This window comes from Diabrotica virgifera, chromosome 3 (genome assembly GCF_917563875.1).
Source record: "Diabrotica virgifera virgifera chromosome 3, PGI_DIABVI_V3a".
In the NCBI taxonomy this organism is placed as follows: Eukaryota; Metazoa; Arthropoda; class Insecta; order Coleoptera; family Chrysomelidae; genus Diabrotica; species Diabrotica virgifera.
Window position 1 is genome coordinate 165079930 of NC_065445.1, and position 16255 is coordinate 165096184.

The window sequence follows — 16255 nt, forward strand, 5'->3', positions numbered from 1 at the left end:
GAAAACCCCAAGATCCATAAGAGGTATCACACTCAGAGATAGAGTACGAAACGAAGACACATTGAGAGAGCTAGGCGTTCAGGACGTAGTGAGATGGACAAGAGCGCGACGACGCATGTGGAGGGACCACGTAGATCGGATGGACCCTGAACGTATGGCGCATTGGGCGAAAACACAGAAGCCCAACACCAAGCGACCCATAGGAAGACCCAAAAAACGATGGTACGAGAGTTGGAGCTCCGGATCGCAGCAAAGACTGTAACAGAAGAAACAGGACATAGTCCTATTAAAAGAAGAAGAAGAAGAAAGAAGAAGAGAGTAATCGTTTTATTATTTGCACCTACTAAACTTAACTTAGGAATCTTAGAACATGAATCTTCTAAATTTAACCTTTTTATCACTTCTTGACTAATTAATAAAATCTCTGATCCTGTATCCAATAAAACTTTAAAATATTGACCACAAAACTGAACTCTAATAAAAATTAATCCCCTGAATTTTTTAGATACTACTTTAGCTCCCATGTCCAAAAATTCCCTATGATGTTCATACAGTTTGGTTGCAATATTGCCTAGCAGGTGCGATCTATAAAACCCGTCTCAAATGTTTCCATCTGTCCGGATGACATTGATGGTTGACTTAAGTCTTCACCATCCATCACTACATTATTGACACCAAATCGTACCCTCCTGTCATTGTTACCACGACTATTAGAAGGCTGATCAGAACTTGAGTTGTCAAAGTCTTGTCTTGATGACTTATTATTATCATTACTATTGGAATTATTATAATTGTTATTATTTTGATTATTAAAAGAATTATTATCTATGTTGTTATTATTGTTGTATCTATTATAGTTGTTATATCTATTATTGTTATAACCTCTATTATTATTATTATTATACCCTCTATTATTGTTATTATATCCTCTATTATTGTTATTATATCCTCTGTTATTATTATATTGATTATTAGAGCCCCCACGTTCATTATTACTATAATTTGACCTATTATTATTTTGATTTCTCTGATAATTATTATTATTATTAAAACTATTGTCATTAGAGTTTTGTGTATTATTATTATAATTATTTCTCTGCCTGTAGTTTTGCAAGGCTTTCTCTTTTTCTATTAAAAAATTACAAAGCATGTTGAAATCTGTAAAATTAAAATTCAGTCTGATATTTTCAATTTGATCTTCAAAATGAACTATTATATGGTTAATCAACTCTTTCTCTGTTAATTTGCCATCTAAATATTGGGCAGCACTATATAATCGCATAGCATATAAATGCATGCTTGTTCGCGAATTAGAGTTGTATTTCCCTCCAAACAATTCAGATCTTACTACCTGTTGTCGCGATTGTCCCCAGAAAAATTCCAAAAATTTTGTTTTAAACTGTTGAAAATTCTCTAATTCGTTTTCTACATTTGTATACCAAATTAATGCTTCTCCTCTTAATTGGTTTCTTATGACTTCCCTAAATTCATCAAAATCATTATACTGTAAAGATTTGGTCATGAGAATCCTTATGAATGGTACAGGATGTTGTGATTTATAATCCCCATTGAAATATATCCTGTTATCTGAGGTTTCAATTGTATGTATTATTGTTCCTTTATTTGTATTTCTTATCTTCCTGTCCATCTTCTCTATTTCTTGTTTTACTTCTTTTACTTCAATCTTCCATTTATTTTCCAATTGATCCTCCTTTTCTTTAGATGTTTTCTGTGCTTTCTTTATTTCACTTATATTTTCATCTACCATCATAAATCTCTTGTTCGTCCATTCTGCTTCCTGTTCTATTTCTTCTTCTACCATATTTATTCTTTCTCTATGCTGTTGAATTTGGGTTTTTATCTCTTGATTTTCAACAGTTACTTTAGTTTCTAATGTTTCATGTTTATTCATGATCTCTCCATATAACATTTTTACTTCTCCAATACTCTGGTTTACTTTCTGTTCCATTTGTTTTTCTATTCTTATATATAGTTCTTGTTTGTTCTTCTATTCTATATATATATATATATATATATTGTCATGATTTTAAGATACCAAATTGATAGAATAAGTTAAATAAGAGTCAATTTAATGATTTTGTACTGCCCAAAGCAGTTAAGTAAGTATCTCAATACAGGTGGTGTTCGAGAAGCGTGATTGATTAGGAGGGTTGTATAGAATGAGAGTATTACAGAGAATTAAAGTTAAAATTGCACTATACATTGATTTAATAGTTATAGGATGAATTTATTTAGAGTTGTACAGTTTAAGTAACAAGAAAGTTTGAAATAGACCATACTATATAAAAGGAAGCTATTTAAAGGGCATCTAATATATGAATTTGTTGCTGAACATAGAATTTGAGAGAGAAAGTTCGTTGATGTGATACGTTTATGAAAGTATCTTAGAAGAGGCTCCAATCTAAAAATTGAGAATAATGGTTAGACCAATTTTAGATTTTATTAATGTAAATTTGACTAAAATGTTGAAAATAGGTCATTAAAGTTGTAGATTTGGGGAATGTCAGAATTCGATATCAATTTTAACGAAGAAAAATGATTTTCTGAGATATGGCTAATGCACTATCAATTGGTAATTTATTTCTGAATAATTTGAAAGTTATCTCAGTACTTTATATGTATTAAGAGTGAAGATATGTGGACTTTAATTTGTAGAGGTAGTGATAAAAAGTATAGAAAGTGTACGGACAGTGTTCGCATAAAGTGGCTATAAGAACTTATTGGGAGTATCCTCAAATATGCAAAATATATCAAAACAATCTAGAAAGTTCAGTGAATTTAATTCTTTAATTCAATTTTACTCAGATAAGAGAATAAAATCACCATTTAGGCAAATAATTCCAAATTTAAGATCAAAAAGACCATTTTGACTGAATGTCATAATTTTCAAAATTTTCTCATTGGTCCATTTAAATTTCCAAAGCAAGAATTATTAATTTTGTTTAAATTTCATTGGCTGTAAAAGGACGCCAAGCTTAAAAAATTGAATTTAAGGAGAAGGTTCTAGCCATTCAAAGAGAACGGACGCATTTTGATACTGTTCCCAAATTTTTAGCAAAAACTTACAAAATTCGTTTTCTGTAGTCATAAAATTATTCACAAAATGGACTTTCATTGTCAATCTTCATGTGGAAAGTGTTTTGAAAACAAATGGGACTTTATTTAGTCACTAAAATGATGGTATAACCGGCATGGACTTGGGAGACATGGAACTTCAAGAGAAAACCTGTATCTGGAAGTGTTAGAAGCTAAATCGGGCTTCGATGGACAATTGTCAGGTGACGTTATAAAAACTATTCTCACATGATATCATGTTTAATTAAAACTTGAAAAGAAAAGCATGCATGATCAAAATAAAAATTTAATCAGTTTACTATCATTTACCGCTTTGGTAAAATAAATTTAAGAGAGAAATATCCATAATTACATATGTTGGTTTATATTACCATAACCACACAAATTTTCAGGGTCATTGACCTTCCATTTTGTTTCCTATGCCTTCATGTGGCGAATAAAAATATATAAGCCAAAATATGTATCATAGACATGTTCTAATATTAAACATTTAACACTAATCTATGTATTTACCTTGTTTGATGTTGCATAAAGCCTTTTTCTTCTTTATTTCAATATATTTGTTGCAATTTTTCATAGAAATTTGTTGTTCTTGATATATGTGTTTGTCTGAATTACAATCTGGCACAATTTTGTCCTCCTATTATCAGAAATTTCAATTTCCTACGCCCCAAAGAGAGAAGGAGTTTTCTGCGTGTATGTAAGTATGAGAATACAACTGAGCTGGACGAAGAGTAATAATTTTTGGTAGGTACAATAATTTCTCAATAGATGGCGCCCAATAGATGCAATATAGTTCAATAAAAAATCGAAAGATTAATAAAATAAAATTTTAATAAGACAATCATTATAAATAATAAAAACAATAAAATAAATAAAATTATTAATAAAATAAAATATCAATTAAAATCATTAAAATAATCATTAAAATTAAATTAAATTAAAAATCAATTATTACATTATTATTATATAGAGTCAATTATTATGAAAATATATAATAATTGGCTATCCCAACGTGTGGCACGATTAAATAGATAAAGGGCAAAATTGTCAGATTAAAGATAAAAGCTCGAGTTTGATATATAAGAAATACAAAATGGCAGATGGACGTAGGTCTGTTTCAAAGACGACACAGGAAGGAGAGGAACAGAAAGAAGAGAAATCTGAGCTTGAAAAATTTATGGAATTAATACTAACAAAAATGGAAGAAAATAATAATAAAATAGAAAGAAAATTAATTCACTTGGATGAAAATAACAAGAAAATGAGAATAAAACTAGATGAGACTAGTCAAAAAGCAGAAGGAAATAGTAAATCATTAGAACAAAAATTAGAAGAAAATAGTCAAAAAGTAGAACAAAAATTAGAAGAAAATGGTCAAACAGTAGAAGAAAAATTAAAAGAAAATAGTCAAAAAACAGAAGAAAATAATCAATCATTAGAACAAAGACTGGGGGAAAAATTATAAATAACACTAATGAAGATGGAAGATAAATTAGAAGAAAATAATAGAAAAGCAGAAGAAAATAGTCAGAGGTTAGGAAAGAAACTTGAAGAGAACATTAAAAGAATAGAAGAACAAATGGAACAGAAAGTAAACAAGAGTATTGGAGAAGTAAAAATGTTATATGGAGAGATCATGAATAAACATGAAACATTAGAAACTAAAGTAACTGTTGAAAATCAAGAGATAAAAACACAAATTCAACAGCATAGAGAAAGAATAAATATGGTAGAAGAAGAAATAGAAAAGGAAGCAGAATGGACGAACAAGAGATTTATGATGGTAGATGAAAATATAAGTGAAATAAAGAAAGAACAGAAAACATCTAAAGAAAAGGAGGATCAATTGAAAAATAAATGATTTGAAGTAAAAAAAATGAAGATTGAAGTAAAAGAAGTAAAACAAGAAATAGAGAAGATGGAGAGGAAGATAAGAAATACAAATAAAGGAACAATAATACATACAATTGAAACCTCAGATAACAGAATATATTTCAATGGGGATTATAAATCACAACATCCTGTACCATTCATAAGGATTCTCATGACCAAATCTTTACAGTATAATGATTTTGATGAATTTTAGTATGGTATAGTTAGACCCAAACCCAGACATCCAAAGTGAAAGTTATCCTCCAACACCAAATTGTTTTATATGGTCCAAATAATGTTCAGAAAAAAGTCACACCAATTTGAGCGTCGGGTTTGGGGGGGAGAGGGGGAAGAAATCTGCAAATTCGTAGTTTTTTATGTTTTTCGTCAATATTTCTAAAACTAAGCGGTTTAGCATGAACAACTCTCTACACAAAATTGTTCTACTTTAAATTTTAAATAAAAAAGGCCCTATGCATAACCCTTCTAAAACGAACGGTTCCAAAGTTACCGAGGTAGTATAGTATAATTGGTCCAAAAAAAGGCCTAACCCAGACATCCAAAGTAAAAGTTTTCCTTCAACACCAAATTGTTCTATATGGTCCACATATTGTTCAGTAAAAAGTTACACCATTTTGAGAGTCCGGTTTGGGGGGGAGATGGGGAAGAAGTCGGTAAATTAGTAGTTTTTTTACGTTTTTCGTCAATATTTCTAAAACTATGCTTTAGCGTAAGGAATGTTCTTTAGAAAAATGTTCTACATAAAATTTAAAACAAAAAAGGTTCATACATAATTGTTATAAAATCAACGGTTCCAGAGTTACGGAGGGTGAAAAGTTGAGGTTTTCGATACTTTTTATATTTACCGATTTCTCCCCCCTCTCCCCCCCAAACCCGACGCTCAAAATGGGTGTGACTTTTTTCTGAACATTATGTGGACCATATAGAACAATTTGGTGTTGGAGGATAACTTTCACTTTGGATGTCTGGGTTTTTGGTATAGTTATATCATAAATATTGCCCAAAAAATATAAAAAGTATCGAAAACCTCGACTTTTCACCCTCCGTAACTCTGGAACCGTTGATTTTATCACAATTATGTATGGAACATTTTTTGTTTTAAATTTTATGTAGAACATTTTTGTATATAACATTGTTTACGCTAAAGCATAGTTTTAGAAATATTGAAAACTTAGAAAACTTTAGAAACTTTAAATTTAAAACTTTAGAAAAACTTAAAAAAAAACTACTAATTATTACCGGCTTCTCTCCCATCTCCCTCCCAAACCGGACGCTCAAAATGGTGTAACTTTTTACTGAACAATATGTGGACCATATAGAACATTTTGGTGTTGGAGGAAAACTTTTGCTTTGGATGTTTGGGTTAGGCCTTTTTTTTGGACCAGTTATACTATACTACCTCCGTAACTTTGGAACCATTCATTTTAGAAAGATTATACATAGGACCTTTTTTATTTAAAATTTAATGTAGAACAATTTTGTATAGAAGGTTGTTCATGCTAAACCGCATAGTTTTAGAAATATTGGCGAAAAACTTAAAAAACTACGAATTTACCGATTTCTCCCCCCTCTCCCCCCAAACCCGACGCTAAAAATGGTGTGACTTTTTTCTGGACATTGTGTGGACCATATAGAACAATTTGGTGTTGAAGGATAACTTTCACTTTGGATGTCTGGGTTATGCCATCTTTTGGATCAACTATACTATACTATTTAGGGAAGTCATAAGAAACCAATTAAGAGGAGAAGCATTAATTTGGTATACAAATGTAGAAAACGAATTAGAGAATTTTCAACAGTTTAAAACAAAATTTTTGGAATTTTTCTGGGGACAATCGCGACAACAGGTAGTAAGATCTGAATTGTTTGGAGGGAAATACAACTCTAATTCGCGAACAAGCATGCATTTATATGCTATGCGATTATATAGTGCTGCCCAATATTTAGATGGCAAATTAACAGAGAAAGAGTTGATTAACCATATAATAGTTCATTTTGAAGATCAAATTGAAAATATCAGACTGAATTTTAATTTTACAGATTTCAACATGCTTTGTAATTTTTTAATAGAAAAAGAGAAAGCCTTGCAAAACTACAGGCAGAGAAATAATTATAATAATAATACACAAAACTCTAATGACAATAGTTTTAATAATAATAATAATTATCAGAGAAATCAAAATAATAATAGGTCAAATTATAGTAATAATGAACGTGGGGGCTCTAATAATCAATATAATAATAACAGAGGATATAATAACAATAATAGAGGATATAATAACAATAATAGAGGGTATAATAATAATAATAATAATAGAGGTTATAACAATAATAGATATAACAATAATAACAACATAGATAATAATTCTTTTAATAATCAAAATAATAACAATTATAATAATTCCAATAGTAATGATAATAATAAGTCATCAAGACAAGACTTTGACAACTCAAGTTCTGATCAGCCTTCTAATAGTCGTGGTAACAATGACAGGAGGGTACGATTTGGTGTCAATAATGTAGTGATGGATGGTGAAGACTTAAGTCAACCATCAATGTCATCCGGACAGATGGAAACATTTGAGACGGGTTTTATAGATCGCACCTGCTAGGCAATATTGCAACCAAACTGTATGAACATCATAGGGAATTTTTGGACATGGGAGCTAAAGTAGTATCTAAAAAATTCAGGGGATTAATTTTTATTAGAGTTCAGTTTTGTGGTCAATATTTTAAAGTTTTATTGGATACAGGATCAGAGATTTCATTAATTAGTCAAGAAGTGATAAAAAGGTTAAATTTAGAAGATTCATGTTCTAAGATTCCTAAGTTAAGTTTAGTAGGTGCAAATAATAAAACGATTACTCTCTTCTTCTTTCTTCTTCTTTTAATAGGACTATGTCCTGTTTCTTCTGTTACAGTCTTTGCTGCGATCCGGAGCTCCAACTCTCGTACCATCGTTTTTTGGGTCTTCCTATGGGTCGCTTGGTGTTGGGCTTCTGTGTTTTCGCCCAATGCGCCATACGTTCAGGGTCCATCCGATCTACGTGGTCCCTCCACATGCGTCGTCGCGCTCTTGTCCATCTCACTACGTCCTGAACGCCTAGCTCTCTCAATGTGTCTTCGTTTCGTACTCTATCTCTGAGTGTGATACATCTTATGGATCTTGGGGTTTTCATCTCTGTTGTTCTCATTATCTGTTTGGTCTTTGTTGTCTCGGCCCTTGTCTCAGCTGCGTATGTCAGTACGGGTCTAACACATGTCTTATAAATGCGGACTTTGCTTTCGGTGCTCATATATTTATTCCGCCAGATTATATCCCTCAGGAAACCAGATATTCTCGCTGCTTTCATTGCCTGCTGTTTTGATTCTTGCTACAGATGCCTGTCGCTAGATATTTCCACACCTAAGTATCTGCAATCCATTACCTGTTCGATTATATGGTCGTCCACTACTAGCTTACATCTAATTGGGTTCCTGGATATTACCATCGATTGGGTTTTCTCTTTGGATAGTGTCAGGTTATACTTTTCGGCGGTTATTTTGAATTTTTGTAGTAGGCGTTGTAAGTCATCTTCGTTTTCGGCTATTAAGATTGCATCATCTGCGTAGCAAAGTATTCTCATGGTTCGGTTACCCATTTTGTATCCCTGATTCATTATGTTAACACTACCTATAACTTCATCCATTATTAAATTAAATAGGCATGGACTGAGGCTGTCCCCTTGTCTAATGCCTGCATTGATTTTGATTTCTTCCGTGAGCCCGTGTGTGGTTTTAATTCGTGTTTTGTTGGATCTATTGAGCTCTTTGATTATGTTTCTATACCTCTGACCTATGTTTTTCTTTTCAAGGATACCGAGCACGTCCTTTAATCGTACTCTGTCGAATGCTTGTTTCAGATCTACAAAGCATGTGAACATGGGCTTGTCGAATTCTATTGATTTCTCAACTAATTGTCGCATTATGAAAATAGCGTCTATTGTAGATCTGTTTCGGCGAAAACCCTGTTGTTCTTCCGATACACCGGCTTTCTTATATATTTTTTGGGATAGAATTTTGTCAATAGTTTTGATGTAGAATTGAGTAGTGTAATTCCTCGGTAGTTCGTAGGATCTGTCTTTACGCCTTTCTTGTAGATGGGTATTGTTATACTCTCTCTCCATTCCTCTGGTACTGTCATGTTGTTTACAATTTTTTGGAATAATGTTGCTATCTCTTCTATTATTTTTGTACCTCCGTATTTAATTAATTCATTTGGTATATTATCCGGACCTGGTGATTTTCTATTTTTTGATCTTTTGATTGCTTCGTTTACTTCTTCTTGGGTGATGTTGTCATTCTCTGTTTCTTCTTGGTGAATGTTTTGTAGGTCATTTCTTTGTACTTCATTATTATCGTCGTTATCGTCTTTGTATAGATTCTCGAAATGAGTTACCCATTCTTCTGGTTTTATTGCGTTAATTTGTAATTCTTCGGTAACCGGCTTCTTCCTGTTCCTCAACATGTTCCATACCTTCCTTTGACCTCCTCGTAAATCATGTTCCATGTCATTTGAGAATTTTTCCCAATATATTTGTTTTAGATCTTTGATTCTGTTAATTGTTCTATTTCTTTCTGATTTATATCTTTGATACTCTTCTGGGGTCCTATTGTTAATATATCTTACGTATGCATCTTTCTTCTCTTTTGCTAAATCTTTGATTTCCTGTGTGAACCATGGTTTTTGGTTTCTGCCGCCGTTTAAGTCAATTGTTCTTTCTCCAATGGCTTCTTTTGCACTACTAGTTATATGATTTTTTATTTTTTCCCATGCTTCGTTTATATTGTCTGTGATTTCAATAGGGCTAAGATTGATCTTTTCCTCAAGTCTTTTTTGGTAGAGATCCTTAGTACTTTCGTCTTGTAGGGATTCTATGTTGAGCTTGGTAATGTAGTTAGGTGGTTTCTTTCTCTCTATTATGTACGCGTGACGGTACTTACATATAACCATTCCGTGTTGCGTTCCCACATTCGCAGACGTCATTGTGCGTACGTCAAGTACTTCCCGTGGGTGAACTTTTCTGTTGGTTATCACATAGTCAATCATCGATCTGTGGCCCCTTGTGTTAGTGAATGTATATTTATGTTGTTCTTTGTGGTCAAAGTATGTATTGTTGATACGCACATATCTCTATTAGTGAATCTCCGTTATCATTTGTTGGTGCTTCGTTGAACTTGTGCATTATTCCTTGGATGGGTGTATTTCCTATTCTTGAGTTGAAATCTCCCAACAAGAATATTTTTTCTGTTTGTGGCAATCTATCTAGGGTCTCTTGAAGTTTTTCGAAAAATTCGTCTCTCTCGTTCTTCGGTTTGTTTACATCTGGTGCATAAATGCTAACAATATGCATTATAATGCTGGTTGGTGTAATTAACCTCTTCGATGTTATTTTCAAATTTTCTGTTTACTAATATGCCAACACCTGCTTGTGCTCTGATGTTCTTGTCTACTCCGCAGTAGAAGAATATATGATTTCTATATACTGTGTTACCTTTACCCTTTTTCTTTGTCTCTGAGACTGTACATATGTCTATTTTGTGCTTTTCTATTTCTAATATAATTTCTTGGTCTTTAGCGTTCCACGATGTAGTGTTCCAGAGTGCGAATTGTAGAATATTTCTCTTCAGGTTTTTTTTCCACATTCGTTTTTTCCGTTTTCTCGCTAGGTCGTCATCGTTATTCCATCCAGTATCCGAGGCTACTGTTCCAGTTCTTTGAGCATTGTTTTTTTCTGATTGTCATTGATAAGATGAAATATGATATTATGATTGGATCGGATATGTTAGACAAAATGGGTAAGGTGATCAATTATGAGAAAGGATTGGTACAAGTAAAGGAGGAGTGTATGAAATTTGAGGAAGAATTATGTCCAGAAAAGGGCAAGGAATTGATGAATATAAGGAGAATGTATATGGAGGATAATGAAATATTTAATGAATTATGTCCAGAAAAGGGCAAGGAATTGATGTATATTAATAATGTATTATATGAAGATGTTGAAGGTGATGTATGTAAAGGTAGTATGAATATAATGGAGGAGGAATTAATATGTAAGAAAGAGTGGATAGGAGAAGTGAAGAAAATACTATTAAAGTATGATGGACTCATAAATGAGGAAAACAGATTCGCTAGAGATTATGTTCACAAAATAGAAGTTAGAAACATTCAAGATTTTAGACCGAAAACATATCCGATACCATATAGATACCGAAGTGAGGTGAATAGAGAAGTAGAAAAGATGTTAGAAAATGGAATAATAGAAAAGTGTAATTCAAGAATAATAAATCCAATTGTCGTAGTTAAAAAGAGTAGTGGAGAATTAAGACTTTGTCTTGATGCAAGAAATTTAAATAATCATACCATACCACAATACGAAGCACCTGCTACAACAGAAACTATTTTCGGGAGAATAACGGGGGCAAAATATTTTAGCAAAGTAGATTTGAGACATAGTTTGTGGTTAATTCCTTTAGCCCATGAGTCCAGAGATTATACTGCTTTCATGATTGATGGTGTTCTTTACAGATTTTGTGTTGTGCCTTATGGTTTGCAGAGTTCGTGTAGTGCTCTGGTTCGCGCTCTTCATAGTATTTTGAATAAGTATGATGATTTCATCCTTCACTACATTGATGATATTCTAATACTGTCAAAAGACGAACATTCACACCTAAAACATATTGAGATACTATTAAAAGAATTAGATTTAGCGGGTCTTAAAATCAATATAAAGAAATGTCAATGTTTCCAAGATAGTGTTACCTTTCTGGGGTATAAAATAGATAATTTAGGAGTTTCAATGGATGAGGAGAGAGTGGATAGAATAAAAGAATATCCTATTCCTAAAAATATTAAAAATTTGCGTGGTTCTCTTGGTTTAATCAATTATTTTAAAAGGCTTGTGCCTGATTTGAGCCAAAAGATAGTTCCTTTAAATCATTTGCTCAAGAAAGGAATAAAATGGTATTGGGATATGGAACAACAATTTGCATTTGATAACATAAAAAATAAATTTTGTCAAAATTTAAAGATATACCATCCAGATTACAGCTTGCCATTTACTTTACGAACAGATGCATCTATGCATAAGTTGTCAGGGGTATTATTACAATATCAAAATGAATTTGAAGTACCTATTAGTTTTGTATCTCGTTTGACTAGATCATATGAACAAGGTTATAGTGTGGGAGAGTTAGAATTTGCTAGTATAGTGTTTTGTGTTAATAAGTTACGTTTTTATTTATTAGGTGGAAAATTCTTTATAGAGACAGATCATTTATCATTAATTAATGTTATGAATAATCGTTTATTAAATAATCGCATACATAGGGGAGCTTTGTTACTTCAAGAGTATGATTTCGAAATAAAATATATCTCGGGTAAACTCAATATAGTAGCAGATGCATTGTCAAGGGATAATGAAATTCGACATGAGGGTGGAAACAGGATATATATTGGAATTAATGTGATGAATGAAATAGACGGATTATTTTCAATAGAGACAATTAGACAAGATCAACTGACTTTAACGGAACATGACAAACGAAGAACATTAATCATAAATAACTTTTACATAAAGAAAATAAAACAACAAGAATGTTATGTTATTTAACAAAATTTGGCACATGAGATTCTATTAAATTTGCATGTCAATAATGGACATGCAGGTAGTAGGAAAATTTGGTTGATGTTTAGGGAGAATTACATCAGTAGACAGGACAAAACAATAATTAAAAATATTACTAAGCAATGTGACATAAAGAAATAAGCATCGAAATATCATTAATTTTAACACACCTAAGAACGTTTTGGCTACTGAACCATTAGAAATTGTTGCAATAGATTTTTGACAGAGTTGATACCAACAGAAGCAGATGAGAAACATGTTTTTATCATAGTTGATATTTTTTCAAAATTCATTAAATTATATCCAACTAACAGGACTAATGTTGAGGTAATAAAGTCAGCATTTTCAGATTATTTTCATAATGTAGGAAAACCCAAAACAGTAATAGCAGACAATGCAACTTATTTTCAAAGTGTAAGATTCAAACAATTTTGTCAACGGAATAACATTCAACTTAATTTTACAAGCATTAGACATCCTCAATCAAATCCATCAGAGAGATATATACAGGAAATTATAAAATTCTTAAGAATTTATGTACAAGAACATACAGATTGGGCACAACATTTACCAGTTATAGAAAATAACATGAATTTCCTACCTAATACAGTTACTGAACAATCTCCATATTATCTAATGACGGGACAACAACCGGACAGACCATGGATAGTACAAAATGACTTGACATATAGACAAATAATGGACCAAGCTAATAGGAAAATACAACGTAGTGGGGAAAAATATTTGAATAGAATGGTTAAAAAAATGAAGGGCAGAAAAGTCAATTTTGAAGCAGGAGATTTAGTTTTGTTAAGGGCACATAGAGTATCTAACATTAGGGAAAATATATGTGCAAAGCTTATGCCAATTTTCGAAGGTCCATATAGAGTCCGGACTTATGACGGACAAAATTCGTATGAATTAGAAAGTATAGATGAAGGGGCATTTTAATATAAATGATTTGTATAAATATTACCATAGATAAGTTACAGATAATAGGATATAGTATAATTTTTTAAGTATAATTAGTAAATTGTTTAAAATTTTAAATGAAAAATTTAAATTTGATTTGAGGAAAATTGTAAATTTTTTATTTAGGGCAAGTTGTCATGATTTTAAGATACCAAATTGATAGAATAAGTTAAATAAGAGTCAATTTAATGATTTTGTACTGCCCAAAGCAGTTAAGTAAGTATCTCAATACAGGTGGTGTTCGAGAAGCGTGATTGATTAGGAGGGTTGAATAGAATGAGAGTATTACAGAGAATTAAAGTTAAAATTGCACTATACATTGATTTAATAGTTATAGGATGAATTTATTTAGAGTTGTACAGTTTAAGTAACAAGAAAGTTTGAAATAGACCATACTATATAAAAGGAAGCTATCTAAAGGGCATCTAATATATGAATTTGTTGCTGAACATACAATAGTTTGAAATTTAGTCTTACCAAAGAATTACTTACAATTTGCTCCATGATGACCTTTGTTTCTGTTTAAGAATCATAAAAATTTCCAATTTTTCTACAAGTCACTTAGAGAGAAAGTTCGTTGATGTGATACGTTCTCTGTGATTTGGTTAAGTTTATAAATTTATGAAAGTATCTTAGAAGAGGCTCCAATCTAAAAATTGAGAATAATGGTTAGACCAATTTTAGATTTTATTAATGTAAATTTGACTAAAATGTTGAAAATAGGTCATTAAAGTTGTAGATTTGGGGAATGTCAGAATTCGATATCAATTTTAACGAAGAAAAATGATTTTCTGAGATATGGCTAATGCACTATCAATTGGTAATTTATTTCTGAATAATTTGAAAGTTATTTCAGTACTTTATATGTATTAAGAGTGAAGATATGTGGACTTTAATTTGGAGAGGTAGTGATAAAAAGTACAGAAAGTGTACGGACAGTGTTCGCATAAAGTGGCTATAAGAACTTATTGGGAGTATCCTCAAATATGCAAAATATATCAAAACAATCTAGAAAGTTCAGTGAATTTAATTTAATTTTAATGCGGACATTTTCTTGAAATAGAAACATGGTCATTTGTTTTGCAATACATACAGCGAATTTCTGAATCGTGACAAACGCGATTTTCAGCTTTTACGTTACTACACTTAATACACACTGTATTGCGTAACTCTGCTGAAAAACCGCTCTACCGAAAAATAAACACTATTTATTGAAATATAATTAGGTAAAGTATTCCCTTCAAAGGTTACAATAATGGTTTTTTTGGGGACATACTGTAAATCACCATTCTTTTCTATTCTACGATGTGTACGTTTAACATTAACTACTGTTGAGGGAGATGTTATGTTATCTAAAATATATTTCGTATCGTATTGAGTATCGATATCTTTTATCAAATCCTTAATTTCCAATAAATGATTTGGTATAAACGCTACAAGTTCATTTTCTGATAAAAGAGGATTGTTTACTAAAGCATTGGCATCAGAACATGTTTTTGGACAAACTTTTATTCTGTTTCTTCCAACGCTACGAATTTGATTGATATTCTTAACATTCAATTTTTATGTAGGACATCTCCCACAAATAAGGGATGAAGACGGCCGGCATTTTGAATATTTTTTCGTTCAATATAAACACAAATATTATTCAAACTATACTTATCTCCATTCCTTAGGTTAACAGGTTTTGTTGATAGAAATACGCCTGGTAGCTAGCAAGTCTATCACGATACTGAACATACATACTTGTTAGTCGATTTTAATTTTTATATACAATTTTTTTGTACAGTATTTTTGCCGCCCTCTCACAATTTGCCACCCTAGGCAACTGCCTATATTTCCTAATGGATAAAGCAGCCCTGGGCAGAATTACGAGCTATTTATGAGCTCTCGAAGTGATATAGTTCCGATTTTTAAGCTCATCCCCTTCACCCCCCAAACAACCCTCTAATTGATTTAACTAAGAGAAAACTGCTGATACAATTAAAAAAATATCGTATCGCGGATATAATTCGTATAGCTTATATATTCTAAGAGTAAACTTTTAAATCACGCGCACTTCGATTATTGAGCTATAACCCGTTCGCAAGATAACCACCCCATCTTGCCGGCTTAAGAGAGAGTTGTACGTAAAATGAACTAAACTAATTATTTGGCGACTATATCGTTTAAATCGTTTAATAATTTATGAGCTCCCAAAATACGCGCATTTAGATAATTAAATTGCAATTACTTTTTTACAGTGCAGTCACTGAAGGTAAAAATCAACTATTACCTTAAATTTCGGTGAACCTTCATCAATTTTCACGAAAATTGGTGAGTGGTTAGAGAATACCTCAAGAAATAAAGGTGACATGGTGCCACCTTGCTCCTTTACCCTGAGGGTGAATAGCACCCCTTCTCGGGGGTGAAAATTTTTTATTAAAAATAACTCTTCAAATCGATATAAGGACAAATTATAAGCAAAATTTGTTATATAAAGTTATTAAAATAAATCAATACTTTTGAGTTAATAAAGATAAAATATTTTTCTTGAAAAAATGCACGTTGTAAAGTGGTTTTTCGTAAATCACTCAAAAACTAGAAGTTTTTACAAAAAAGTAATCGTTACGAAAATTGAAGCT

General features: G+C 31.6%; 1 protein-coding gene across 1 annotated transcript in view; it reads right to left on the reverse strand.

Moving 5' to 3' along the window:
• LOC126881376 (uncharacterized) overlaps nucleotides 1–14276 on the reverse strand; it is a 127758-nt gene extending 113482 nt beyond the window's left edge. The window contains exon 1 of the mRNA XM_050645614.1: nucleotides 14124–14276. The gene's annotated coding sequence lies outside the window, so the exon portion shown is untranslated. The remainder of the gene's footprint in view (nucleotides 1–14123) is intronic.
• Between the last annotated feature and the right edge of the window lie 1979 nt (nucleotides 14277–16255).